The sequence below is a fragment of the Desmodus rotundus genome, chromosome 10 (assembly GCF_022682495.2).
Source record: "Desmodus rotundus isolate HL8 chromosome 10, HLdesRot8A.1, whole genome shotgun sequence".
Classification (NCBI taxonomy): domain Eukaryota; kingdom Metazoa; phylum Chordata; class Mammalia; order Chiroptera; family Phyllostomidae; genus Desmodus; species Desmodus rotundus.
The window spans coordinates 10,088,031-10,115,886 of record NC_071396.1 but is presented as its reverse complement, the minus strand read 5'-3'; the positions used below and the strand labels follow the sequence as shown (position 1 = coordinate 10,115,886).

General features: G+C 43.9%; 1 protein-coding gene across 6 annotated transcripts in view; it reads right to left on the bottom strand.

Moving 5' to 3' along the window:
* The window catches only part of DISP1 (dispatched RND transporter family member 1), a 136,490-nt gene extending 110,820 nt beyond the window's left edge, over positions 1–25,670 (bottom strand). For 2 of the 6 annotated variants that reach the window (XM_071219580.1, XM_024575952.3), the window contains exon 1: positions 25,543–25,670. The gene's annotated coding sequence lies outside the window, so the exon portion shown is untranslated. Of the gene's footprint in view, positions 1–594; positions 830–5,153; positions 5,397–25,444 lie in introns of those variants that run through there. The other 4 variants (XM_045184473.3, XM_045184470.2, XM_071219579.1 and 1 more) reach the window with 4 other exon arrangements.
* Between the last annotated feature and the right edge of the window lie 2,186 nt (positions 25,671–27,856).

Sequence of the window (27,856 nt, the reverse complement as noted above, 5' to 3'; positions counted from 1 at the left end):
CTCTCAAACTTCTAGACTTCTCCATTCGGTGGGAGATGATGCCATCAGACAAAATTAGCTGCGTGTGTTTACCTTAAGGTCTATTTTTAAAATGTTTAAATTGTGGTAACATCAAGATTTACCATCTTAACTGTTTTTAAGCACACAGCTCAGTGCTGAGAAGTACGTTCCCACCATGTACCACCAAGGTCCAGAACATGGGCGTCTTGCAAAACTGAAAGGACTCCCATTCAACAATGGTCCCCCTCTTCCCCCTCATCCAGCCCCTGGCAACTGGGTCGACTGCAGCCAACCGCAACGGCTGCAGCAAGGGATGGGCAAGGGCTTCTGCAGGACAGAAGCTCACTTCTCTCCCACAGAACAGCTCAAAGGCGAGTGAGTGACCTGGGCTGGGGAGAGAGCTCTGGGCGGGGAACCAAGGCCGCTCATGGGTTCTGTCATCTTCATCACTTGGTGTCCATCTCTGGATTCAAGACTTTCATTCATGTCGCTGCCCAGCCAGAGAGAAAAAGGGAGCAAGGACATCCAGGGCAAATGACTTAGTCTGCGAGAAGATGACCCAAAAAGTTGCCCACATCTCTTCCTTTCACTTACCAGGGTCCCAAACTCGGTGACAGGCCTCCATTTGGTGCACGTAGCTGGGGGGGTCGTGGGTTAGCTAACACTGGGGGTGGGACTAGGAGTTCTATTCCTTAAAAGAGGAAGGAAAACAACAGCTGTTGGGGTCCAGCGAGCAGTTCTGTGTGTATCGGCCAAGATGGAGGGCGAGGGCAAGGCGGGGGCTGGGAAGGCCGGGGAGGGGGTTGTGGGCTTCCCTACGAAGGGAGTCTGGTATAATTGCTATGTCCTGTAGCCTCAGTGACTCCAGTGTGGTTCGAGAAGGCTATTAATTTTCTTATCAAGGGCAGACATATTGTATAACCAAAGTAGAATTAAAAAAGAAGTGACCCTTTCAAAACTGGGGATTATCTTTTTGTCAGTGAAGCTGCCTCTGACAACTGCTGTATGCCCTTTGAGTTACTGCATGCAATTCAACAGCACAGGGTGTCTGCTCTCTCAGAAATCTATGAAAGAACGTCATATATGTTTAATTCACAAACACTGAAACCCGCAAGACTGGCAATATTTGGAGTGCTCATATTATATCAATAGAATGTATTGCCAACTATACACAAATATTTAGTTACACATTAAACCTAGATCAAGAAATAGCACTCGCCATTAACTGAATCCCTACTGGGCGCCGGCACTGTACCACGTACTTCACATACGTTATTTTCCATCCCGACAGCTCGGCACGGCACTGTTGTATTTCACATCTAATAAAAGAACGACCAATCCAAACAGGTTGAGTAACTTGCCCAATATCACATAGCTCCTGTGTAAAACCGCCCAGAGTCAAATACTTCACTTTCAAAAATTCTAATTTGAAGGATGTATTTCTCTACTAAAAAGGGACCACAGGGACATTGTCTTAAAATACATAAAGTCCTCAACAATCATCTATCAGTATACGAAAGCTCATTTACATACATAAAAGTATCAACACGGCAGCATTTGAAAGCGTGCAGCCGGACTCCACGCGAGGCGTGCAAGCTTAGTGTGCGTTACCTGGCGGGGACAGAAGGCCTCAAAGGTAAGGCCTCGTGAGGCCCACGGTCTTTCCCTGGACGCAGTCCATGCTCCTTTCCTGGATTCTCCACTCGGCTGCAAGCCTGAATTCCGGTGTGTCTGCCTAACCTTTACCCCAACATCTTTCCCTTCACTATTGTGTCCTCGAGATTGCCATCCACTATCGTGTTCCTTTTGATCTGAGGCAGACAGAGAACTCATAGAGAAGTCTGCTGCTCAGTCTCCTGCCCCTTTACCTTAGGGATTAGCCCACAGAGTTTGCTTATCTGTCCCGCTGCAGAACGGGGCGCTGAGCTTTGCGATACCATTTATTCTGAGATGAGGAAGGAATAATCGAACCTCTGAGACAAGTGGGTGAACAATGATCGAACATTCGTGAACTGAGAAATAAAGGAAATGAGGCACGCTGTTCTAGAACGGTGTTGGGTATAGCGGGGCAGCAGACGAGGCTCCGCCCTCACACAGCCCACGACTTCAAACCCGGGCCATGGCCCGCGGGCACTGGTGACACTCTACCCAATCACACTCGACACTGACAGAGCTCTTCAGAATGTTGCAAAATGCTCTCTTAGCATTTTATCTGCCTCATTGCAACCCCCAACAACAGGAGGAACTATCCCTCCCTTTCGTAAAAAGAAAACAGATGAAGAAAAACTGCATTTCTTGCTGAGAGCGATACAAAATTCCAGCCCAGGTCTTCTGGCTCCGACTCTACTGTGCTAGGGGTCTCGGAGGAAACCCGAGTCTGGTTTCTGTCAAGGGAACTTGGAGCTCAGTCCCCAACATCTGAAACGCACGCTTCCTACCCCATTCATCACACTGAAGTTTCACGGTCATGGCAAAGCAGTGGTCGCATGGGGACAGTGGTCAGCAACACAAGGGACGTAAATTCTGAAGGACAAGGCGCAGCAGCAGGCCTGCGCTTTTCCTGGCCCCTTTTCCTCGGGCCAACCCCAATTCCCACTCTCCATTCCAAGTCTCGCCGCACCATCTGAATAGGTGACTCAACTGTCCGATGGTGTCAGAGGCCAAAAAGCAGTGCAGGGTAAGAAGTCCGCGGAGGGCTAGAGGGTGGCTGCGGGCTATCCGAATGCTAAACGCCGTCCACCCGAGAGCAGAGCCCGAGAAGTGCCCTTGAACAGACAGGCAGACGGGAAGGACATACTTAATACCCACACCCTGCCACACTGGCTTGAGTTCCGGTGAGGCTGTCCTTGTCACCTACCTCCACTGTCCTTTCCACTCCATTACAAGCCTATTCTCAGAGACAGGGACCTAACCCACTCTTGGTCGGTAACTCTCGCTCTGCAAGCGAATTCTGCCTACACAGCATCCCTTCCAAACTCCCTTTTCCGATTAAGAAAACAGCAGCAATGACCACACAAATGACCATCATTCACCTTGTCTTTGTGACCATCGTCCCCCACCCCATGGTTGTCACATACAGGACCCTCCATGCCCCCATACCAGGCCCCCAGCCACGGGACGGGTACAAGGCTGTTCTGGTGAACTGTGACTTCTTTGGAGTGCTTTTGGACTTTATTTTTAACTTATTTACATCTATAATTAAAATTTTAAATCCAACTCATTTTTACTTTCATTTTAAATTTGATCCAAAATTAACTCAACAGTAACCAAAAGAAATCAAAAGTAGCTAAAACAATCCTTCCTTTAAAAGATTCACAGCTGAGCCTTGGCTGGTGTGGCTCAGTGGATTGAGCCTCAGCCTGTGAACTAAAGGGTGCTGGTTGGATTCCCAGTCAGGGCACATGCCTGGGTTATGGGCCAGGTCCCCAGAAGGGGGCACTCAAGAGGCAACCACACACTGATATATCTCTCCCTTTCTTTCTCCCTCACTTCCCCTCTCTCTAAAAATAAATAAATAAAATCTTAAAAAAAAAAAAAGGATTCACAACTGAAAAACCCGAAGTGAAATACTAAATTTTTTGTTAGTGATAAAAGTTTTCCATACATTTTCTGGTTTTCTGACCTGTAACCAAAAATGAAGGTTCTTATTAAGACCTCGACCATTAGGAAATTTCATGAAGATCGATGATTTGGTGATTTGACAAATCTATACTTGCAGGTCAACCCAGACCCATCAGAGGGGGTTGAGGAATCTGCACAAGCTCACTAAGCCACCGAGCGGTAGCTGGGGACTTCAGCCAGGAAGGTCAGAGCCCCCGGGGCCTGGGCTCCTACCCAGCACACTCTCCGTCCAGTTGGCACCTGGCACACAATTAATATTCAGTTGGTTAACAAATGAATGAATCTCACCGTTTCACAAGACATAGAGTCTCCTCAGGATGGTACTGGATGTCCTACAAGTCCCGGGCCTGGTCCGATCTTCCCACACCCCCCTACCTGTGTGCCGCATGCTACAGCCACAACTGGTCCCTCAAACCCATCTGGCCACTTCCCACCTGCACTCTGGCTCCCTCTGCTGGACATTCCTCCTCTACACCTGTGCCTCCTGCCTTCTTGTCCCAGCCCAGGTCATTGTGCCCCTCCAGTCGTCCCTAATCTCTTCGTCCTGTGATAATATCTCTCTCATCTGAAGTCCTACAACACTCCAGTCAGCAACGATAGGATGTAGGGTCTTGAAGGATAAGAGATAAGAACTTCAAGGTGTTTATCAATTCTCTCCAGCATCAAACATAGTTCTATACACGTCATGGCCATTTAGCATATACATATTTATTAAATTAACGTAGGATACCATTATCATCCAAAAGTAAACTCACTGCCTCTGAATAATCTCCCTTTCTACGTGCCATTGCCTGACTTGGATTCACAACTCCGTGTGTGTGCGTGCATACCAAAGCCAAAATGAGCGATATTTAAAACGGAGGAGCAGCTCTCGCCAGGTAATGACGCTGAAACTCTCCAGGTTGCAGCAACCTGGTTTTTACGAGGAGAATCATCAGAGAAGCACTTCACAGGAGCACACCCGAAGGGCAGCATATTAAAGGTTCTACACAACCCATAGCTACACACAGCTTCTGAAAGAAAGAAAGGACCCAGGGCGATTTCCAGAGTAAACGTATGTTGAACACAACACAGCCATCTACATCCAAAGGGCCCATCGGTCACGGGGGCCACTGTAACAACCTCTGCAGGTTCTTTGCAAACGTACAGTTGATACCATTCCTTAGGGATGAGGCTCCCTAAACCCCATTAGCCCTAAAACAAAAGGAACAAGATCTAAATAACACAGAGGTCACCATCTCAGAGGCTTCCTGTCATCTCTGAAAGACTGTCACCAAATAACCACATTACTTCATTTTGTAAAAAGGCAATGCCCCATTAACCTTGGCACAGAGCTAGCTGTGCCGCCAGGAAGGACCAGCTGGGGGAGACCAACCAAAAGCCCTGTAGAAATCCTCCCGTGGCAGCTCGCTTTCAAGAAGGCAAAAGGGAGGAAGAAAGGAAGGAAGGGGTGGGAAGAATTCCAATATGCATACAAATTGCACAATCTTCTTTTCATTGCAGCAACCCCTAAAATAAAAAATAAAATGTACTTGCAAAAGAGCCCTTTGAAACAGCTGCTTGATTTCATGGTCAAGTTATGTGGTTTTTAAGACTCGAAGATATTCGAGTCAGTGATAAACACCCAATCACATGACCCACTTGAGGAAAAGGCAGGGGGAAATCTGTCTGGAGTTTATATTGGCTGTGCAAATGAATGTCCTTAGTCACTACTCAACATCAGCACTCACAAAGCAAGTAATTGTTTCCCTTCGAATGCTCATCTTCTCTCTCAGAGCTCGTGAAAACCGCTGCCAAAAACCACTCAATTAAGACTGCCTGCTACAGAAATAATAACGATAAAACGTTAACCTTAACACATTAAAAATATATGGGTTAAGTGCCTTTTCAATTAAAGTATTATTTTTAACGGCGTTTATCTAGTGAGCAAAGGAAAACACGCATCTTGTACAAGTAATCATATTACACGATCACGTGAAAGAAAGAATATAGGAAACTGATTTAAAATTCTTCTCGACTTCTAAATGCCCTCCTCATACTTACTCTAAATAAGAATAATGAGTAAAAAATAGTACACATGCTATTTTTCATAATGCATGACTTTTCACTTAAAAATGAATGAAAACACACATGAGGGAAACTTTGCCTACCAGACTTTTTCATAAAAGAGGAAAATCTATTTTTGAGCCTAAAACTGAATGAGAACGAATGAAGTGCATTTACCACCTCTTTGAGGAAGTCCTCAGAACAAACTTTGCAAAATTGCAACACTAGTGAGTGTGGACGTGGTCGTGGCCACTCAGGCCTCCTGGGGGTATTTGTTCCTACCTGGGCTTCACACACGGCACTCCGTGCTCAGCTCAAGGATGCCTTGGCCCCTGTTGATCTCAGAATAAGACGTAAGATTTTATAACAATACTTAATGTCCTGTAAGAAGATTTGTTTTCAGATTTTTCTTTTTCTTCCTCCAGAGGGCAGTCACTATAAACCTCCAGGCAGGGAATTTTCAAGATTTGGGGGAAGTTATTTGGTGCTTTTTGTAGGGGAAGAAAATCATCTTTTCCTTCTACCCTTCTAAGCTCTCGGCTAGATCTCTATAACAAGAGAAAAGCACACAAGTTTATTTAACAGAAATTTTATGGGAAACAGGAGACTTCCTAAGGAAATGAAAACCAAAGAAACGGTTAAAAATGAGAGCTTTTAGGGTTGATGAAAGGTAGAGAATCATGGGAAAATGCAATAGGACCAAAAGAGTATCAGTGAAGAGCACTAAGCTGGGGACACACAGCAAGGCCTGCTTGCTCAACGTCCTCTCGGAGTCCCACCCCCTTTGGAGGTAAGGGGGCTCCTCTCTGTGTGTAAGGAAGGCACCTCTCACATGAGGGTCTTCCAACCTGCTTCAGGGGAAGGTCAATAGGTCCTCCTGCACCTTCAACTTAAAACAGTCAACCTGCCAAGGTGCCATATTTGGGGTAGCATGTCCTGACCCCTGTCATTCTCCCATCTGAAACTTTCCCAAGAAGTTTCACAGTCCACAAACTGAGCTGACACACTGTCCCGTAACCTGGGGACCCAGTGTCAGTGCGGAGCTTGGGTCAGTCCATCCCAACGCTGTGCCTCATTTCAGGGGGTGGCGGCTCGGGTGGCATGGATGCCCACCTGAGACAGGTCTCTGTTTGCTGTGAGCAACTGGGCTTTTAATAAGGGCACTTCCATAGAAACAGAAGAAAAAGTTCACGGTTAGAGCAAACTATAAACTCAGTTTTTGAGTGCAGGTCAGTGAAGATTTCTGGATGTTGAGTCGCAAGCATCTTTAGACGGGGGAGTGGGAGAAGCCGTGGCAATTTGACTCGTTTTCCTGGATTGTCTCCGCTGAGGTCGCCAGGTGGTCTGGTGACCTTTCTGAGCAGCCCACACAATAGGCTTTATGGTCACCCACGCATGGTCTGTTGTGGTGACTTCTCTGAAGTTGAAATCAAATTATCCAGCCTTAGCTTGCAGGGTTTCAGGCAAAGAGCAGTTTTAGTTCTCAACGGTTCCAGGTTAGAGGCGTGGGGAAAAAAACAGAAATGTTCATTTGGAAGGTTGTAGCCAGAGATGGGAGGAAACTAGAAGAAATCAGGATCCAGTCCAAGTCATACGTAGGTAACAAAGCCTTAAAGACAGTGAAAAGGACTAGAACTTAAGACCCACAGGAGTGTACCACAGTTTCCTATTGAAACATTACTTTTCTCTGTATGTTTACCCCCATTACTAGGAACACGAAAGAGGATAAGACTAACTTGTTTCCAAAATCAGTCTAATCTCACTACATTTGGTCTGATTATTTACATGACTTTCCATACAGATTCTTCTTCAGTTTGCTTTGCTGGAACTTTTCATAAGAAATATCCAATTGAGACTTTTAAAAGACTCAAGGCTGGCCGGCCCAGCCAGAAACTTGACACTAAACTTTGCCTTCAATACCTATAGGTTTGGCTGAAATACTCTCTTTTTAAAAGTTTCTAAAATATTTTAATGTTCCTAGGGGGTTCCCAGGAAATGACCATCCTTACTCACCTATAAAGCCAGGAACACTGTAAGCCAAGTACCAGACCAATTTTTTTTTCCCAAGAGAGTTTCATAAGCATTAGCTCAAGAGGTACCATCATAGCTCCTTAAAGTGGTCCTATCTGATTTTATACATCATTCTCAAACACAGCATTGCATTCAAAGCCTTGGTAATGGGACCACTCTTTTTGATTATATCTTGTTAGAAGGAAAACATTCTCTTTTTTTTTATTTTTAGTCCTCAACTAAGGATATGTTTAATGATGGCAGAGAGAGAGGAAAAAGAGAGACAGACAGACAGACAGACAGACACATTGATGTGAGGAAGAAACATAGACCTGTTGCCTCCCACCCCAACCAAGGATCACACCTGCAACCAAGGAGTGTGCCAGGACCAGAAATCAAACCCACAGCCTTTTGTCCTTACGGGACAAAGCTCCAACAACTGAGCCACCCAGCCAGGGCAAGGAAAGCAGATTCTTATTGGACTTAGGCAAATAACTACGTTGCCATGAAAATAAAAATAATAAGAGTTTCTGAATTCTAGAGAGATCAAATTGTTTCGTCTTTGCTCACAAAGGTACGCTCTGCCAACCTGCTGTAAATCATAGCTTAAGAGAAAAGAGAAAAACAAAACATTAAAGAACCAGCAGGATTTCAAACTACAAGTCATTGAAAATTATAATCATCCTCATCAGTTCGTGTAATTAATTCTTGTTCTGTTTGATCTTGGGTGAGCAGCTGTATGAACCCATCAACTTCTTCATTAGCTGAGAAAATTACTCAGTTCATTGGCGTTGTCTCAAGGGACGGGGAGTCAAGTGATGGCTTCACTGAGCCAGCTCGCCTGTAGCTGATTGTAAACACTTTCCAGAGAAGAAAGAGGAGTAGTAGAAAACAATGGTCTGGGAATGACAAAAGACTGTTGGATGGCCATGGCGGAAGCACTGGTGACAGGTCATTATCATGTAACTGACAAGAAAAGTTTGTTTATTTCAGCTACCTGCAAGATCTCCACGTAGTAACTCAATATGACTGGTAACATCATGCTGAACATACCATGAATGTCAAGGGTATTGACAAATTTCTACATGTGTTCATATGATTCTGTAACATATATCCATACAAACACAACCTAAAGAAGGTTAATCATCACTTGTTTGACAGGCTTCCCACACAGGTTAATATATCAAATAAGCCTCGTCAGTTTGATATCTCTCTTTTACAAATCCTTTGAGATTTTCCTCTAGGAAATCTCAACGTTCATTTAGATTTGTTAAAAAAGATTTTATTTAGAATTTGATTTAGGAATGTGTATCAAAAATGTCAAAAGGTTTGAGCACTTGATTAAACAGGATCACGGATCATTATAAAATAATAATTATCTTTTTAACCAAAGTGACAATCATTGTGAACAAACCCTTAGCTCTTTTAATACGGGGAACATCTGGGTTTCTTAAGGAACCAAAGACCTGCTAAAGAAAACTTACAGTATGGTGAGTCATTCTGAAGAGACACAAAATCTTGTTTAAGGCAGGTTCCTTCAACAGTAAAGAAAAACCTTTCACAGTTTCTAAATAGGAGTCGGCCAGTAACCCTAGAAAACTGTCCTCCTAGTTTTGCATCAGTACGCGTTTGCTACTAAGGCTCACCTTTCTCCCCTAACTTATAAACAAATCTACTCAGTCTTAGCAGCTTGACCACGCATAAAATTCCTTTTCTTCAAACCTACAAAGCTTTTTAAACAATACCTGCCCAGTTTTTGTCCTGCTCTTTTTCTCTTTCTCTTTCTCATTCTGGAATAGCCGGTCATCCCACTTCGGGACAAATTACGTTCTTTTTACCTCCCCCCCCCCCCCCCATAACAAAAACACATCCTTCATACCTTGTCTACTTCCCTCATCACACGCACATTCGATTTTCCCTGCATGCTTTGTATTCTGAGGTTTCTCTTTGTCCTTCTTATTCCTAGTCGTTTCATTGACATAATTGATAAGGAGCTTTAATAGCTTTAATCCTTAGTAGCCCTCATTGTCACTGAACACTGGGAAGCAAGCAATTGTGAACCGCCCGCCACATCCCACCATTCGGCCACAGACCAGCACCTTTATGAATACACCGTTTCACAATCTCCCGAATGCGCTTTCCCTCGGTCCAGTTCTTCAATGCGGCAAACTTGTTCGCTAACGGACACAGATACCTTTTGTCTCTCTGTGAAATGTAAGACACCAAAAGCAGATCAACTTAACCTTATGTTCAGCAGTTAATGTTTCGGTATTTTATCTTCCTTAGAAATGATGTAGATACTCAATAAATATCTATCATTTAACTTAGTTTCACGTTGCTTTAAGATTTCAAGTTACCAAAAAGATTCTGGAAAATCTTTTTAAGGAGGTATATTATAAAACATAATTATTGTTGAAATATGTATTTCTAAACTTCTATCTTGCTCACATTAATTCACTTGTTCTTAACAATTATACCAAAATTGCTGATGGGACTTCATGAGCATTAAACAAAGTGATGCATGATTTTAAGTTATTGTTCTTGTTGACAAATCAGGCAAATATGAAAAATACTACAAAAGCAAAGAACCTACAAAGTTACCATGTTTCCTCCCTTTTTTCTTTTTCTATTGTGCTTAAAACACATCAAGCAATTCATCTTTATTGTGCATTTTGTTCTTAGTTTGGATTTATATTTTCATAATCTTAACCACCCAGTAGAGATGACTTAAGCTTGTTTGTCTAGTAAACCTCGGTAGAAAAAAAATTGTATGTCTGTATTATACTTAAAGCCGACAACTCTGAACACATAACTGGTTTTTTTAACCAACAATTTTACCAAAGGTTATTCCAGATCACATGAACGGAAAATAAGTTTGGATTAGTGTCAATATTTCTGAGAGTTCTAGGAACACTTATAGAAGTGCTTGTTTAGCTCTAAGCCAGTTGAATAGAACTACCTTAAGGGTTTTCTAAACTTGGTAATAGCTTGCAGAGATAGAAACTCACTGGGTTTTACCCATTTACCTTGTTATCTGAATTGAGTTTCAGATAACAATTGTGACCAGCAATTGTGACCAGCAATTGTGACAAGCTGAGGTTCTACTACTCAGCATGAGGACCAGTGTCGGTTCTACAGTATCTGTGGAGAAGGCTTTCAAGACTTTCATATGCCCTGATACGTAAAGTCATGGAAACTATCTTTTGGACTGTCTAGACGTCTCCAAAGCTCATCTGAGTGGATAAGAAAGTCCATCAACATCTAATTAGCCTTATTCCTTTTCAGCCTCCAAGAGTTGCTTTTGGGGAACTCTGAGTCAATTGAGAGAAGGAAGCCTCAAGTTCAAGTAACTGAGGGGCTGGAATGGAAAAAGGTCTGGCAGGGGTGCAGAGATGGAAGAGATGGAGGCTTGAAAGGGACATACCAACAGATTCAAGAGAACTGAATGGAAGAAGGAATTTCACAAAAGAAGGGAGGAGGAGCAGAAGCAATGGGAAGAAAGAGGTCTTACAGGAGCCGGATGGAGATCTTAAGTTTCCCAAAGAAGCTCCAAATTATACTTGGCAAAACCATCCCACAAGAAAAGAACTAGACAGAGTCCGCAGGGGTTTGAGAAGGGAGTGTCGGTCAACTCAGAAGTTCCCGTGGAAAGAGCAGGATCGTACAGAACAGAGGGGGCTTCCAAAGAGCGCTCCCATCCAGCTCTGGCCATCCGCTTCCACTCAGGCCAGCTCTGACCACAGGGACTTTTTAAAAAATCTGTCCTTTCACCTGTCTTCTCAGGTTTCCGGCAGGACAAACAGTAAATATTCCTGGCAGTAATAAACTCCTTTTCTTTTTAACCAAGGGTCTCAGAACCGAGATAAGCCTTTTATGACTTAAAACCAATGAGCCTTTAAATGACGACACCATGGACACGAGAGGCTTCCTCAAAGACGGTAAGGAAGACGCAGCCCTCTGGAGACCCAGAGCCACCCCCTAAGACAGCTGAGAGAAAGACTCCGACAACCCCTGAGAGGTGGCCACGGTCTAGGACGTTAGCTGTGACTGGGGTCCAGCCAGCTTCTCAGGGCCCCAACCTGATAGCTGACTGAGGAAATGCAGAGGCCCAGTCACCAGCCTGCTCCAGCTAGTGGGGTGCCAAGCCAGCTCCCTGGACCCAAAACAAGACAAAAAGGAAAAAAATAGCTGTCCCTAGGAGGGAGGGACAGGATCAATACTTCATGGCTACCCAAAACCAAATTCACACAAGTCACACCGAGAGATCTAATTTTTAAGACTGGTTTCCTCCTGCTGGCCTGAATTTGGCCAAGAAGGGACATGGACGTTTTACCTCTCTCCTGACCAGGCACTGCAGACCAAGATCTGGGACGGCTGACTCTGCGATGTATTCCGACCTTTGTTCATCTGTGTGGGCCTTCCCTGAGACCCCATCTGCAGGCCCCGGAGCAACTGGAGTGTCACGGCCGTCCCTTCAGTCACCAGGAACTGTAGGGAAGGAAAATACCTTTCCCGCCACCCTCCTAAATTCTCAGCTGGGTCTGTGTACCAAAAGACAGGCGAACAAGAGGAAAGCACAGAAATTTATTTAATAGAAGTTTTACATGGCACAAGAGCCTTCATGAGGAAATGAAAAGCACGGGAACAGTTAAACCTGAGGGGTTTATGCTAGGACTGATGAAGAGCAGAGCCCGGGGAAACCAGGTAAGACACAAGGGGTGTGAGCTGAGAGACGCCGTCTTAGCAAGGACTGTGCGTTCAGACCCCTCTTGGCATGCCTCTGTCTTTGGAGGTAAGGACACTCCCGTCTGGTCCTCCAGGCACAGCAAGGGCACCTCTCACATAAGGATCTTACAGCCAACCTCAAGGGAAGGTCAGAAAGTCCTTCCTGCACCTGCCGTTTCTCAAATTCCATGGGCACAAAATATTTAACCTGCCAAGTGCCACACCTTGAGGCAGCATGTCCTGAACCCCACCGCACTCCTTCAAACAGTTTATTTCTTGTGACTCTCCGTGAAAGAGTTTTGCCAGTTACTGGGAATGAGCGTGTTAGAGCAAAATAAATCAGAAGTCCCCTCCCCGCTTCCCCGGTCACTGCAGCACACGCCAATCAAGCACAATGGTGAGGCAGACTTCTGTTTCTGGCACTCGGGCCAGGGGGCTGGAGGTCACCTGGAGCTGCTGAATGAAATAGTTGTAGATGCTTTCTGAATGTGTGGCACAGCTAGCTGTGAATTTTTGCTCCAAGGGCAAAAAATGATAAGAAGGCACAAATCTAGAGAGGTGAGTCCGTTCTGAAGCCAGTAGGCCGTGGCGGCACCTGCATAGTCCGGTGGCACGAACATGATTGAAGAGACAGGGAGTTTTAGGCAAAGCGTAACAGGAAGCAGAACACAAGGACCTATGCAAGGTGACAGGTCAGAGCACAGCCACACCCACATACAGCCCCCCACAGGGGGGATGAATTAAAAAACAATTCATCTTACAGCTGATAACGCACGAAGGAACATTTAGGAGTGAAGAAAAAAGAGCAAATGCATATGGGTGAATCTAAACATTTTGTTATTTTTAGGGTTAAAAGATAAAGTCCCAGAGCTACCATAGCTTAAAAAAGAAATTGGTTCATATCAGAAAGAAATTGATCTTATTTTTCAGGAGGAGGGCAAAGATATTATTCATATTTAGGCTTTCAGTATACATATTCACCTTTTTTAGGGTACCCAATAAAAGAAAAGAAATAGAATGAAAACTACGAACAGAGCTCAAGGGTAAAAATGGAATGCAAAAGAAGAAAATCCTAAAGAAGACAGAAAGCACCGGATATGACAGAAAGAACGTAGGACTTGGAGGAAGATGTTATTCCTGGGTTCGAACCCTAGCTCTGCATGGATTAGTTCCAACCACAGACAAGTTGTTACATTTTAGATACCAGTTTCCTCATCTTTAAAAAAGAGATAGTAACAGAAGATTGAGGCTGGGGTCTGCATCGACCAGCAAGCACATGACCATGCCTCGCACAAAGATCCACAAAATACCGCCTTCCTTCCCCTCTTTTCACGACACAGGAGACAGGAAGCAGGTCATTGTCTCAGGTTGCTGAACCCGACTATTTTAATCACGAATATCATGACTATTACGTAGAATTCAGTCATCCTCGCCTCCTTGGCTTTCCATATATTCCTTCCTTGTGCAGGACTAAGAAGCTTCCATATAAAATTATGTTCTGTGTAGTACCTCAAGCTTATTAGTGTTCTAACAGCACACCTTTGTAGGTTAAACTCAAGCCGAAGTACATGCCCCTTCCGTAGCAAAATGCAAAGGCTACACTTGATGTAAGACTAAGGAAACCCAGTTGCTGCTCTAACAGACAGCTGCCTACCCCTCCAACCTCAAACTTTCTGGAAGAAAAAGAAAGACCATTAATTACGTCCCCTCAAAGATAAGTAACTCACTTCAGCTCATCCAAATTTGTCAAAATTAGGAATGAGTGTGCAATCCCAAAGTACAAATAAAATAAGATCTTGCTGTGTGAAGATTATTTCATGGATTTAGAAATTGTGCTCTAAAACTTAAAGTGTTCGGGTAAAGTCTAAAAGTCAAATTTCCCGATAATAGTGTTATAAAGTTAGCTCTAAGGAGAAAAAAGGGTGGAAAACTTTTAATTCAACAACCCACGTGCCCTCACCCCCCTTTTTAATTCTCTGTGGCCAATTTTAAATTCCAAGTGCACTTTTTTCTTCTCTGCATGGGCTGCTTGAAGAATTTCCCCATCTGCACTTTTTATAAAATAAAAATTAATTTCCTCGTGTGTCTAAAATAAAGTTCTGTGCCCCAAATTATAATATAATCCAAAATAAAGAATGCTTTAACTGTTCATTTCCACCAGTATAAAGATCTGACTACCCCCATCTTTCAACCACACGTGCCAAAGAGTCAGCAAATGGACACAATCCTCTTACCTGGAATAAAAATGCTAAAAGCCGAAAATGTTTTTGCAAGAAACCAACTGGCAACCACTAAACCGAAAGATGAAAGTTTTATTAGAATAGAAGCGGAAAATCCTGCCTGTATACACAGCCTCTAATAGGAAACGACATGGGGGAATTTTATGAGTGGAGACCTTACACAGAGCTGCATTATGTTTGAAACAGGGGGCGTCAGCTTGATGTGCAACAGAGGAGTTAGGGGCTCTGGCCCTGACGTCAGGTTGCCTGGATTCAAATCCCAGCTCCAATGACTGTTAATTTGGGCAAGCTATTGAGCACCCACATACCTCAGTTTCTGTATCCATAAAGTTGGCATAATAATGGCCCTTAATAGGGTTACAGGGAGGAGTAAATTCGATATAACAGATGTAAAGCACTTGGCACAATAATTGGCACATAGTAAATATTTATTAATTGTTAGACAGCTATGTAATCATTATCCTCTTTCTAAAACTGTTTTATAAGGCCACAGTAGCAGAAGTGTCAACAGCACCTTAAACAGCAGTTAAATAAATTTTATTTTAGGTATTCAGTCCCTGGTAGAAATAGGTAACCCTAATGCCCATCAACATTCGGCCAATACAATACCCTGGACCCGACACCAAACACAAATTAAAAATCATTAAAAAGTATTAAAACATAAAGGTGACTACTAATCCGTGCATGGGAGCCCAGAGTTCGAATTACTCATAATTACGTTATGACATGAAGGGACTAATGAAGTTTCTCTATAATACACGGCTGCTGAAGCGCCCTTGAGAGGGCAACCAGAATAAAACCATAGTAAAGTCAAAAAGCAGCAGGAACCATCCGCTGTTCTGGAAGCACAGCAATTCCCTCTGTCTCACCCCCCAGCCTGAGCAGCCGGAGGGGAGGGCATGAGAGATACAGGCTATTCAGAGCAGCTTCGTTCTCTCATGTTCCGATGAGCAAAGAGATCTGCTGGAGATCATCCTAGAAGTGTGGTCTGCATTTGACCTTGACAGCCCAAGAAAACCCAGGCAGTCCCAGGGAAAGTAACACCTCCATCTCAAAGTGGCAGGTTGGGGATGGAAAGGAAAGACTCCAAGAATGCTGGAATTCTTATACCACCCCCTGGGGAGAAAGTATTTCAGACTGAACTGTTAACTGGCGACCCCCCCCCCCCACTCCCCCACTCCCTCCCTGTCAGTGTCACCTGAGCAGCCTGCTAGAGCCGGAATCTAATAACTACTTATTTGCTAGCCACTAATTGACTCTTCATTTCAAAGCGGACTTTTTATCTGGATGTAAAAGAATGAAATCATCTAAAGCTTTTTTTGCAGCAGATGGAAATGCATTCATCATTACTCTCCATTACCCTGTTCAGCGGGCAATAACTGGTAGTTGTATGGCAAAAAAAAAAAAAAAAAAAAAAAAAAGTTTTGGGTGCTTTTAATCAAAGCTTGGATTCCGGCCCTGCCCTGCAGCGTGCTGTAATGCGAGGAAAGTTCCTGCTTCACATTCCAAAAGAAATGGATTTTTATGGGAGCAGCCCCCCACATTCACTGCCGCCTCCCTCTGTGACTGTTTTTATCCATGCAGCAAATATCGGAAGCGTCTCCTACTTTAAACGTGACATCAGTTATGGTACCTTGAAAAAATTCAGTACTAACCCTATTGCATTTCATAAAGGGTTAAAGTGGGACAAATGGATCATAAAAAAAAAAAAATTGGAGAATCACCATGCTGCTCACACTCTCTAAAAAAGTACGTTAGGTATGAGCACCAAAACATTCAAGGTGCTTCTGAAGGGTGCCGGAAAACTGGATCATCAAAAGCAAATGGGCTTTAGAATCAGCTCCACCAGTTAGAAGCAGTATAAATTTAGACGAATTATTTAATCGCTCCAAACTTTGGTGTTCTCATCTATAAAAGGGAAATAAAAATGCCTACCCCATATAAGGGTTGCCATGAGGTCTGAATATAATATACATAACATGCCCAGCGCAGTGCCTGGCACGTGGCGTGCGATCAGTAAACAGAAGCCGGTTTTAGCACAGATGTGTTCAACAAGAGAGGCAGATTTAGTGGTGACTTTCATTCCTTGGTGGAAAAAATTCATCATGTCAACAGAATGAATCACTGTTCTGAAAAACAAGGTAAAATCTTCAGTTTCGTGGAAGATGTAATTTGCCAACCTAAATTAGGGGTATCGGTCTAGTGGCAAGTTGGGAGATAGGAACCCGCAACTAAGAGGTGAGTTACATTTCAAAAGACAAGTATGTACACGATCAGACAAAAAGGCTGTAGTGAGATTTCAGAGGAAGGACCTGCAGGAGAAGTTGGGAAGTAGCCTGTGAAGTTGAAAAAGGTCCTGTCTGCTCCCATGATTCTCTCCTCTTCTCACCTCCTCTAGGGAAGAAACGTGTTCTCTTAGAAACTGGGAGTCCAATAAAAAGGAAGTCAGGAGTAACGAGGTAAACAAAAAATTTATATATATTAAGCCACCTGCTAATTCTTTGGGTTAACGAGTTTTTTGTGTAGTTTTACAAGTTTCACTTTACAACCCATCTAACTGATGGGAAGAATCTTAGAATCCCAAGGTCTATCAGCCATTCCACACCTTATTCAAGTTAACTTAATCAAATAATGATGGGTTAGCCGTCGATTAAAGAGAAATGGAAATTTCCTTTGGGGGAGAAGTAAAAGAACAAAAGAGAAGTGGGCACTTCGACGCATGGGGCACTTTGGAGATGGGAAAGCATCTTATCCAGCAGAGGAAACAGCAGCAGGGAAAGGAAGAGAGAGCAGGAGGGTGGGGCCAAGGACTACGGGGCAAGCACTAATGATCGATACCCCATACTCCTAATGTTACTCCTAATAACTGCCAGTGTATCTTCAATGAAAATCCAATGTTACTCTAGATTACCAGTACTTATCAACTGTAGGCCTGTGAAATAGAATACTGTATAATTTGATACGCTGGGGTCCAAAAATATGAAGTTGCTCTATCTTATAATCAAACTATAGAAAATCATTATCACTCAAAAATTGTCTATTTAATGTCTTTTTTAAAAATCAGTTAGGGACTACTAAAAAAAAAGGCATCGAAACACTTCTTTCTTCTAAAGGCCTCTCACAAGCTTCTCAGAGCTCCTTTTGCTTACAAATGTAGATACACAAAAATTTCTCGATTTAAATTAATTTATAATCTAACATACTTCAAAATCCTGTACCTTCCATTCCTTTTCCCAACCACATCTTCCTAGTTGTATTCTAAAGGAAACAAATACACAAACCACACACCCACACACCAGGAGTAATAAAATCAACTGGAAATAGTCTGTAGTGAGCACATCCTTTCAATTTGATGAAATGGAATTTGCAATTTAAATACAGCCCCCCTCAAAGTGCATAGTTTATTTTAAAAACAGACCTGCTGACCACAGGGGTAGACAAGTACTAGATACAGTCTGAGATCCATACCTGCCGGGAAATAACACACCCGAAGGCCAGAGGACCTCATCCACTACCAGGCTGTGGGGGTGACATAAAGTAGCCAGGATACAGGAAGGGAAGGGGGAGAAGGACCTGGTGATGCCTTCTAATGAAACCCTCAGCAGCTGCCACGATGTAGAATAATAAATGCTATCAACTTCAAGTTGATAGTCAGTTATCAACTTCCACTTCTGTGCCCTGTGTGTTTGCCGAGAGTGCCTGGGTTCCAACACTCCATGTCTCTTCGTTCTTAATCTCCTCAGGAAAGCGAGCTCTCGCAGCCCGTCGTCTGGGTACTTGCGTTCCTATGCTGCAGGTCCTTGGGCATATCTACTGTGTGTCATCCAATGGCCAGCTTGTTCTTACATGCAAAATCTCTTCATGCCCCATGGGTACCACATGTCACCATGTGCCCCGAGAGGATGTGTTGTCCACTTGGATGTGCCTATGACATGTCCACTTCTCGCTGCCCACCCTCCCCGCAATGTCACTCAATGGCCTGAACATCACCTCCATTCTCTTAACTACCACGTCATCCTCTGTCCCTTAAGTAGAAACTCAAAACCATCCCCTCTGCAGAAAACCTGCCCTTGACTGGCTTCACTTGCCTGTAGTCACTCTTGCAGCAGAAAGGGCACGGGATCAGAGACCAGATGTGGCCTCTAATCCCAGTTCTTCCGCTTGCTGCTATTACCTGGGCAAATCACTCCACCTTTCTGGGCCAGTTTTTCAACCCCAAATGGTGGGAATTAGAATAAATAAGCTCAAAACTGATCCCCAGCTCTAAGAATTTCTTACGGAAAAAAGACTATCAAGAGCATTAACTTATAAAAACAAAAATTATTATAAAATGTCAAAGTTATGTAAGGCACCCTAAGTTTAAAAATGTATACACAATATATAAAAACCACAACAAAAAGAACAACTTCTAACTTTCAAAGGGTGACAAAGTTAATTAAATTGTCCGTTTTCTATTCTTTATTGGACACATGAATGAAAACTCAGGTAAGCCCTTAAAGACTATTAGTAGAGACACTCTCCTATTTACTAACCTTTATGCAATATTTTATATACACAGTTGTTTAATATACCAAATGTCTTATATGTCAACTTGACTAGGTTATAACACCCAGTCACTTAATCAAACATTAATCTAGGTGTTGAGTAAGGGTACTTTATAGACGTGGTTAATCAGTACAATAAGTTAACCTTAAATACAGGAGATTACCCTCAACTGTGTATGTGCAACTCATTGAATGAGCTGTAACAATAAGAACAAAGACCGAGGTTTCCCAAAGAAGGAATAGAGACTGCAGCCTAAACTCTCGCCCAACCTCCCAGCCTGCTGACCTGCCCTCCAAGTCTGGGGCTTGCCCATCCCACAGTTTCATGGGCCAACTTATTAAAATACATCTCTTTTTAAACACACACGAATGATAATGGTTCTTTTTCTCTGGAGAATCCCAACATTCATACTCCAACTCACTGAAAGACTCAAACTGGGATTATTTTCTTTTTCAAGGAAGGATTAACAGATGTGTTTCTTATAAACTCTTTAAAATAGTAAAGTAAGTGTTCAGAAGGTTAATTTTGTTAGTATTTCCTGCTAACGTTATACTATCAGCTCAATGGTAAAGAATGAGGAATGCTGCATGCAAAATAGATGTAGACTTGGCACTACTTAGTGATACTTGCAGAATCATTCTGAGGATTCTCCAGCTCTAGGTTTTAATGAGGACCTATCCATAGGTTAGTCCTCTGTGCTTACTGAAACAGGAAGAGATTTTATAATCACTACATACACAGAACACTGCTGGGATATATGAATCACACACTCACTGACATCCGTTCGCACTCTGGTTCCATTCAAAAAGTATTACTGACACCAGGTATCCGTAAACTTCTTCTGGAACGGGCCAGTAGTCTCTAGGCTTCGTAGGCCGGGGACTACCGTACTGGACAGCACAGCTCTAGAATATCAGAGCTGAAACAGGTCCTGGGGGCCACGAATGAGCCATTTTTAGCCCAGGAGGAGAAAGACTTCCCACAGCTAGGAATTACGAAGCAGCTGCTGAGAGGAATACTACCGCCGTAACAATGCGGAAAGTAAGAACACTGATGGGATCCAGCCCCTCTTCACGGGAAGCTGCATCCACTCATACAGCCCATTAGCAGCATCGCTACTTCCAGAATCCAGGTATCCTGAGCCTCAGTCTAGGGTTCTTTCTATTCCTCCACTGGTACGTTGCTAACTGAATGAAAACCCAATTATTGCAGGTCTAACTTCTCATCACTACCTAATAAATATAAGCATTAATCTCACCAATGAATGGACTCTTCTAAGCGGGACTTGGCTATAGACAATTTTCACTTGAAAAATATGGAGATGAAGGACTAAGATTTGTCTATGTCAGATTATTAGTTTGGGATTCAAAGGTTTGACATTGGCTAAAAATGTAAGTAACACATACAATCTGTATCTATATAATCTATGTATAATTATACATCTATGTAACAATAACAATGGACTAAGGCCATTGGCAAGCCTAGTTTCCAAGAACATTAATTATCGTTTCCCTCTGCAGGTCTTTTTTCAAAAAACCTTTTTATAGTTCTTGGCAGCTTTTACAAGTCTTCAGAGTTATGATAAGAGTTCATACATAGTTCAAAGACTAAACTCCAAAACAAAATCATAAACATAAGAAATGGCAGGTCCCAGATACTTTCCTCAAACCAGATTTTCAACTCTTCTGGATTTAAGTGATGACATTCCAGTTTGAGGGCTAGAAGAGCGACAGGTATGTGAGAACATAATTCCAATGGTTTTCTTTTTCTACTCTTCAGAGGCATGTATGCAAGAGTGAGGGGCAGGGAGCAGGGAACCCACGAGGAGCTTTGGGGAGGCCTGGAAGTAACTCCTGGGTCTCCCAAGGAGTAAGGGCGCCAGGATCAGAGAACTATCACTTGTCTCACTTTTCTGCAGAAAACTCTGCGTAAAAGAATCTGTAGGCAATCTGCTCTAGGCCTTACGAGGAGCATCAGCTACTTAGCTATAATCACTCCAAAGCCAGCCCTGACTCAACACAAGCTTCAAGAGAGAAGCACTAAAAATGGAGAAGACAAAGCCTAAAACGATGGCTAACAAGCAAGGAGGAAATTGAGACCAAGATGTGTCTACGGGCTGAGCGCTGGACTGTGGAACCACAGGCAGGACACAGGGTATGAGGAAGAAATGAAAAGTCCTGCATTTCAGTTTAAAAACCAGCTGTACGAGACCAGGACCAGACTAACAGGGAGGGGGAGTTCCTATGAAAATTTGGGGAGTCAAATCAAAGTCCATTCCAAGGTACTTTCTGGATCTAGCACTCATCAAATTGGAGCCAACAAATAAGTGTTTATGAGGAAAAGAAATCACGTTAGCAGTTCACCTTAGGAATATATATTATATGAGCATTCCACCCTACTCAGAAGTGTTCTTGTTCTTCTGTGACGAAGCAAATGGAGGGCCTGCCCGTCTCCTCCACTGTGACAAAGCCAAGTTCACTCACGTAGAGTGCAGGGTCTTCCCCTACCTGCAGAGTTCTCACCCATCTCCATGGCTATGCCCTCTCAATACTGAAAATAAGTGCCAATGCTAAACTAACCCTCAACACTTGTTTTGTTTTGTTTTTATTTCCATGACCAATCCATGACCCTAATTACCTTAACTTCATGATCCAAATCGACTTCAACTTCAACTTGAATCACAATAACTTGAACTTCAAGAACCTCTGCCAGGCCATTCTCAAGGTGAAACAGAACGGTGGGAGGGACTTCTCTCCCTGCCCCTGCAGACAGTAAGGGAGTGCACTGACTGCTGGGTATTTTAAAACAAGAATAATACCGCTACCAGGTTTTCTGCTCTTTGCTATCGCCAAGCACTGACAATGCCAAACAACCTGAGTGCTGAGATACGCCTTCCAACCACTACAGACAGCTCCTACTACCATTCCTTGATATGTCAGCGGTACTGGTCAGCCTTCCTCACCTCTGCCCAAGTCTTTTATCCAATAGCTTTTCTTTCCCTTCAAATATTAAATTTAAAAAACCTAATAACAATAAAGACTAAGGGCAACCCGTAGTATTTGCAATTGTGAGGTATACTGTATCACTTTAATAGAAAAGTTCACATACAATTTCATGGGATGCTTCACTCTAAGCAAAACTAAGTAGAGTCCATTGATATAATCCGACCAAATGCAATTTAGTCTTAAAACTATTTTTCAAACTACAATAATGTAAACAAGCAGCTCACAGCCATAGCCACAGGTCCAGAGGCTGGACAACCTGCAGGACTGATGGGACCAGACTCAGCAGAATGGACAGGAAGTGCTCACAGGACTGCGGGTCTTCTGGCTGCCTGACTCTAACACCCTTGAGTCACGCCGAGGCTCGGGTTGTCTCAGTCACTACAAGAGAAAGATCTAACTCAACAGAAGGACAAGGACAGAGAGTGATGCTAACGGGAGGGGTCCACCTGGCCTCAGCCCGTCTTGCTGACGGTCTGCAGGCAGCACAAGCGATGCAGCTGCAGGGTGGTAAGTCGGCGGGTCAACACTCTGCCTGGCGTCTCGCTGCCCAACGCCGTATTCCTCAGCTGGTAACCAACTCTCCTGATTCTCTCACATGACAGGGAGTGGCTTTCTCACTAGGGCATACGGATAACTGAGAACGGACTGTATATGGTAGCACCCATCATCAGAGACTACAGAACCAAAAAAGTTCAAATTCCATCACACATTACAAACCAGTGATTAAGGAAAACAAAATGTATAAGTATGTACGTACAAAGACAGAGTTTTGGTTATCCCTGTTTTAATAGTTCTTCCAGGGCAGATAGCTTTTCCACTGCAGCAGAAGTAAAAAGAAATAAAAAGAAATCCGTAAGAATAACTAGAAATTTGCTGCTCCCTAGTAAAAAATTGCCATAATTGGTTAAACTGTAAAATACATCTAAATCCTGCACTTTATTAGAGAAAGCTAAGAAATTAACACTACAATTAGAACAAAGAATAAAAATTCCCAAGATTATCCAGAACACAAGGCACTGAAATTTTAAACATACCACCCAGATATATAACTAGAAACTTGCTACAGAGGGCGGGGCTCTTGGGTTTCCAACTGGACCACTTGCTGCACCAAGAACTTGTCAAAAGACCCGCATATCGTCTCAAGCACTTTAACTCCCAAAAACCAAGGGAAAGGGGAAAGAATACATTATACATTTTTTTTGTATGGAAAAATCAGAATAAGCCTTATCAAAACAACAACAGTATCATCTAATTGAAAGAATTAAGATTAAATTATATAAATTAACCACAGTTAATTCAATTACTCTAAAGATCAGTGCCATCTTTTCATTTCCTAATCTGAAAAGTATTCCACTCTCATTTACATGTTAAAGCACTGTTTCTGCTTAGGTGCCGCTTTCCACTGGGAAATATCAGCTGTGCCACTGAACGGGAGGGAATTACAACTCTCTGACTCAAGCACAGATTTTTTTCACGAGTTTATAAGCTACGGTTAGTACCCCTGTACATTGGAAATTTGGAAGAAAGTACATTTAAAGTGTTTTTGTCACACAAAAAATAAATGAAATGGCAACAATGTAAGGTTGTGATCTGTTAACTAGTTTGATTGTGGTAATTATTTCACAGTTCATAGGTATATCAAATCATCACAAGCTACACCTATACAATTTCTATTTGTCAATTGTACCTCAAAAGGCAAAACAGAATGTATGAGTTAGCAAGACCTCCAGGCACCAACAAAGATAAAATGTTCTAGTTTATGTGAATCAGTGCAAGCCAGAGCATCAGATCAGATTTAAAAATCACCTGTTCCAATACAGTAATTTTTTTTTAATGTTATTTATTTATTTTTAGACAGCGGGGAAGGGAGGGAGAAAGACAGGGAGAGAGGGAGACAAACATCAACGTGTGGTTGCCTCTCGCGTGCCCCCAGCTGGGGTCCTGGCCCCCAACCCAGGCATGTGCCATCACTGGGAATAGAACTGGCGACCCTTTGGCTTGCAGGTCAGCACTCAATCCACTGAGCCACACCAGCCAGGGCACCAATACAGTAATTTTAAAAAAATAATCAAGTTTAACACTTGAAATATGAAACACCAGAAACAAGCCAAATGATCATTGGATATCATCCTCCACCAATGACAATATTAGGGGTCTGCCTAGCTACCCTGCCCAGTCTGTGGCCAACAGACACTTCATTTACCATCTATTTGAAGCTGGAAGAGTCTCTGTAAACCCACTGAAGTGAGACACTGTACAATGAAGATTAGGTAGTACATGTTAATTGCAGCTAATAAAACATAAATACAATGTAGACAAGAACTCATTATAATTATCTCCGGTACTGATAAAAACAAGGCCACATATTATAGCTGCCCATCAAGGAAAATTGTGTTAATGTGTATATCACAACAAATCTTGGGTTACCAATATTTTTTAAAAAAAATACTGCCAATGGCAAATATATTTATTTGCTGGTAGCAGAAATAAAGAGTAACAGTAAGTTCTTAGTAATTTAGTAATTGACTGCACCCTAATCTAAAGTCGCTCTTCCTGGTTAAACTGAAAAAACTAATTGAACAGCATAACTTTTAATATTTTGTTAGAAAGGCAGAAAAACAAGGGATTGTAACTGCAAACGTTGACAGCGGGCTTTCCATGTAATTATCACCATAACTCTAAACACACTTAGAAGCTCATTCCGTGACAAAGGAAACAAGACAGCCGAAACTCTGCAGGGGAGAGAAGCCTCCCAAGGAAAACTTGCGTTGGCTTGCTCCTATGAAACAACTTGAAAGAACAAATTCGGTTTGACAAAGAGATGCAGCCTAAGTTGGAACCTGAATGAAGAAGAGCTCGAGCTTCGCGAGGAATGTAAAATATTTTCCTGAAATCCACATGGGGTGTAAACACACGCGCGCGCACACACACTGCCAGCATTGACCGAAGATGAAGCAATAGGCGTTGAGCATCCAGTGGGTGGCTGATCACCTTTCCGATCCGTTAGGTCAAGACGTCCTTCTCATCAAGGACCCTCCGAGAAGGGCTGACCCCCTCCTCTCCAACCTTCCCCGGGAAGCCAACCTTTGCCATCGCGTGCCACCCTCTCTATCAATCAGCCAAGTCCCGGGACACTCCCCCACGCAGGCGGCTGCCCTCCGAGATGCATCCCTGCCCAGTGTCACCTGCAGCTCCCTGTCTCCGGCCTCTTCGGCCCCAGGGTCCCTGGTGCCTCCCTCCCCAGCCCCTTACCGCTGTCCCGGTGGTCCCCGATCACGGTCCCCTCCCTCAAATCGGGGATCCCAACTTTCCTCCACCCGCGCGGGGGGTCCCGACTCTCCGGTCCCTACCAGGTCTCCCCGTCCAGCAGCGCGGGGGTGGCAGCGGAGCCGATCTGCACCCACCGAGGGCACAAGTGCCCGGAGCGCTCGGGCTCCGCTCAGAGTTCAGACCGGAGCTGGGCTTCCGCCTCGCGCCGGAATGCCTTCAAGAATGGGACCGGAAGTCCCGCCCCCTTGCGCCCCGCCCCCCAGCTGCTTGGGGAGCAGAGGTGTGTTTTCGCTGGTGATCCTCCACCCAGGGGCTCCGTCACCCACCGTGCGATCGCTGGACACGGAGACTCCCCTGCTCACGCCCTGTGGAGAGCCACAAGATGCAGACCCTGGCCCTTGTCCTCACAGCCTCGTTGAAAGTTGACCTAAATGGAAACAGGTTAGTCCCACCAGTAGGCAGGACACGTGTCTGCTGCGAGCAGCACGATGCAAGTACCGCTGCATTCTTTAATTCAAGCTTTTGTCACCCACGCTCCTATCGCCAGTCTGGCAACCTAAACAGAGCCCCTGTGTTAAGGAGGGAGGGAGACACTCAGGGTAGTGACATGGTGACCTGGGCACAGAATGTGTCAAACAGTGGCCTGCCCCTCAGGAAGCTTAATGCAGTACAGGGACAGACACCCGAGCGCGCGAACAAGGGCCCTGGAAACGTCAAGCCTTCGAGGAACTACAGCAGAGCTGGAGGCAATGGTGGGGTGCAGGGAACTGGACAGAGAAAGGCTCTCAAGAGATGACGCTCCTCGGTTGAAACTAAAATGATGAGTCAGAGTTAAAGGTCAGACAGGGTGGGGGAGGCCATGCAGAGGAGGAGGCTGGCAGAGGGCTTGACCTAATCAGGGGCTGGAGGGGCATTCAGTGAATTTAGCAAGGTCGGAGGTCATAGAGGCAAGAGCCAGCTCAGGGAGACTGCTGTGCATTAGACTAAGTAACCTGGACTTCCGACTCCCTGCAGCAGGAAAAGGGAGAAGGGTTCTCTAGGGAGCAGGCACGATAGTGAGTCATGGGGTTGACTGGGGTGACTAACCTCGTCATCAAAGGAAAGTAAGAGCTTCAAAGACCATGGCCCTGGCGGGGTAGATCAGTGGCGTGTCCCCCTAAACTAAGGTTGCATGTTGGATCCCAGGTCAGGATGCATACAGAGTCAACCAACGAATGCATAAATAAGTTGAACAACAAATCAATGTTTCCCTCTCTCTCTCCCCCTGCTTCTCTGTCTCTCTAAAAATCAATAGATAAAAATTAAAAACTAAGAACTTGGAAGATCATGGATGATTTTTTCCTTGAGAGTTCATTCCCAAACTGCTATACCCATAGGGAAAAGCAATGGATGACTTACTACAACCCTATAAAAGTAGGACCACCAAGGCTCATACCCCTCAAGTAGCTCCACTGGGCAAATCAGTCCAATCAACTGAGATGCCAGCTGAAGCCACAGAGAACCATGAAAGGGGCCGAGGAGGAAACTTCATTACCAGCTACAACGACATAGACAATTGCTTCTATTACCATTTCCTTGCTTGCTACTAGTGTTTAATAAATACCTTCTTGCACACCAAGCCCTCTTTTTCCTTTTTCAAGAGAAAAACATATAGTAATAACATTTTTTCTTCATCTACTTGTCCTTTGGCTGGCAGCAGAGTATGCTGCAGTGTATGGTGATAAGATTATGGTAGAAGAACAGGGAGAACGGACATCGTGTAGAAAGTCTGTGCTTAGAGGGCACAACCTCACTTCCGGATGGAGCAGAAGAACACAGCTTTGGGTTTTCTCCAATTGGGAAGGTTAGCAATCCATTTGTGGTAGTACGTGGAATAACTGAGTCAGGTAGTAGAGAGGTGTGTCTTTGAAAGAATGGGAAGCAGAGAGTGTGTATGTGGGGTGTGATGTATGTGGAGTGTGTGTTTGTGTGTTCGCGTGTCTGTGTGTATGCCGAGCCACCAGGAAACAGAATGTGATGGACACTCCATGAGATCTTTCCCTGTAGCTCACCACAACCCCTCTTCTTGTAGGAATGGCCCGATACACAGGGAAAGCCCTACAAGAGCCGCACATGCATGCTCAAGAGACCATAGTCTAGGGTGTCCAACCATCCTAGTTCGCCCAGGATTGAAGGGGATCCCAGGACACTGGATTTTGGGTGCTTAAACTGGAAAAACTCGGACGAGATGGTCACACTGACATGTCCCCTGTGTAACAGATTAATCCAGAGATGGACGCATCTTAAACCTGGCTATTTAGAACCCCCACGTATAGCCCAGGAGTTTTAAACACGACATAGGGAAACACCGAGAGCAGATATCCATTAGGGCTGAGTCACGTGAATGGCAGAGCC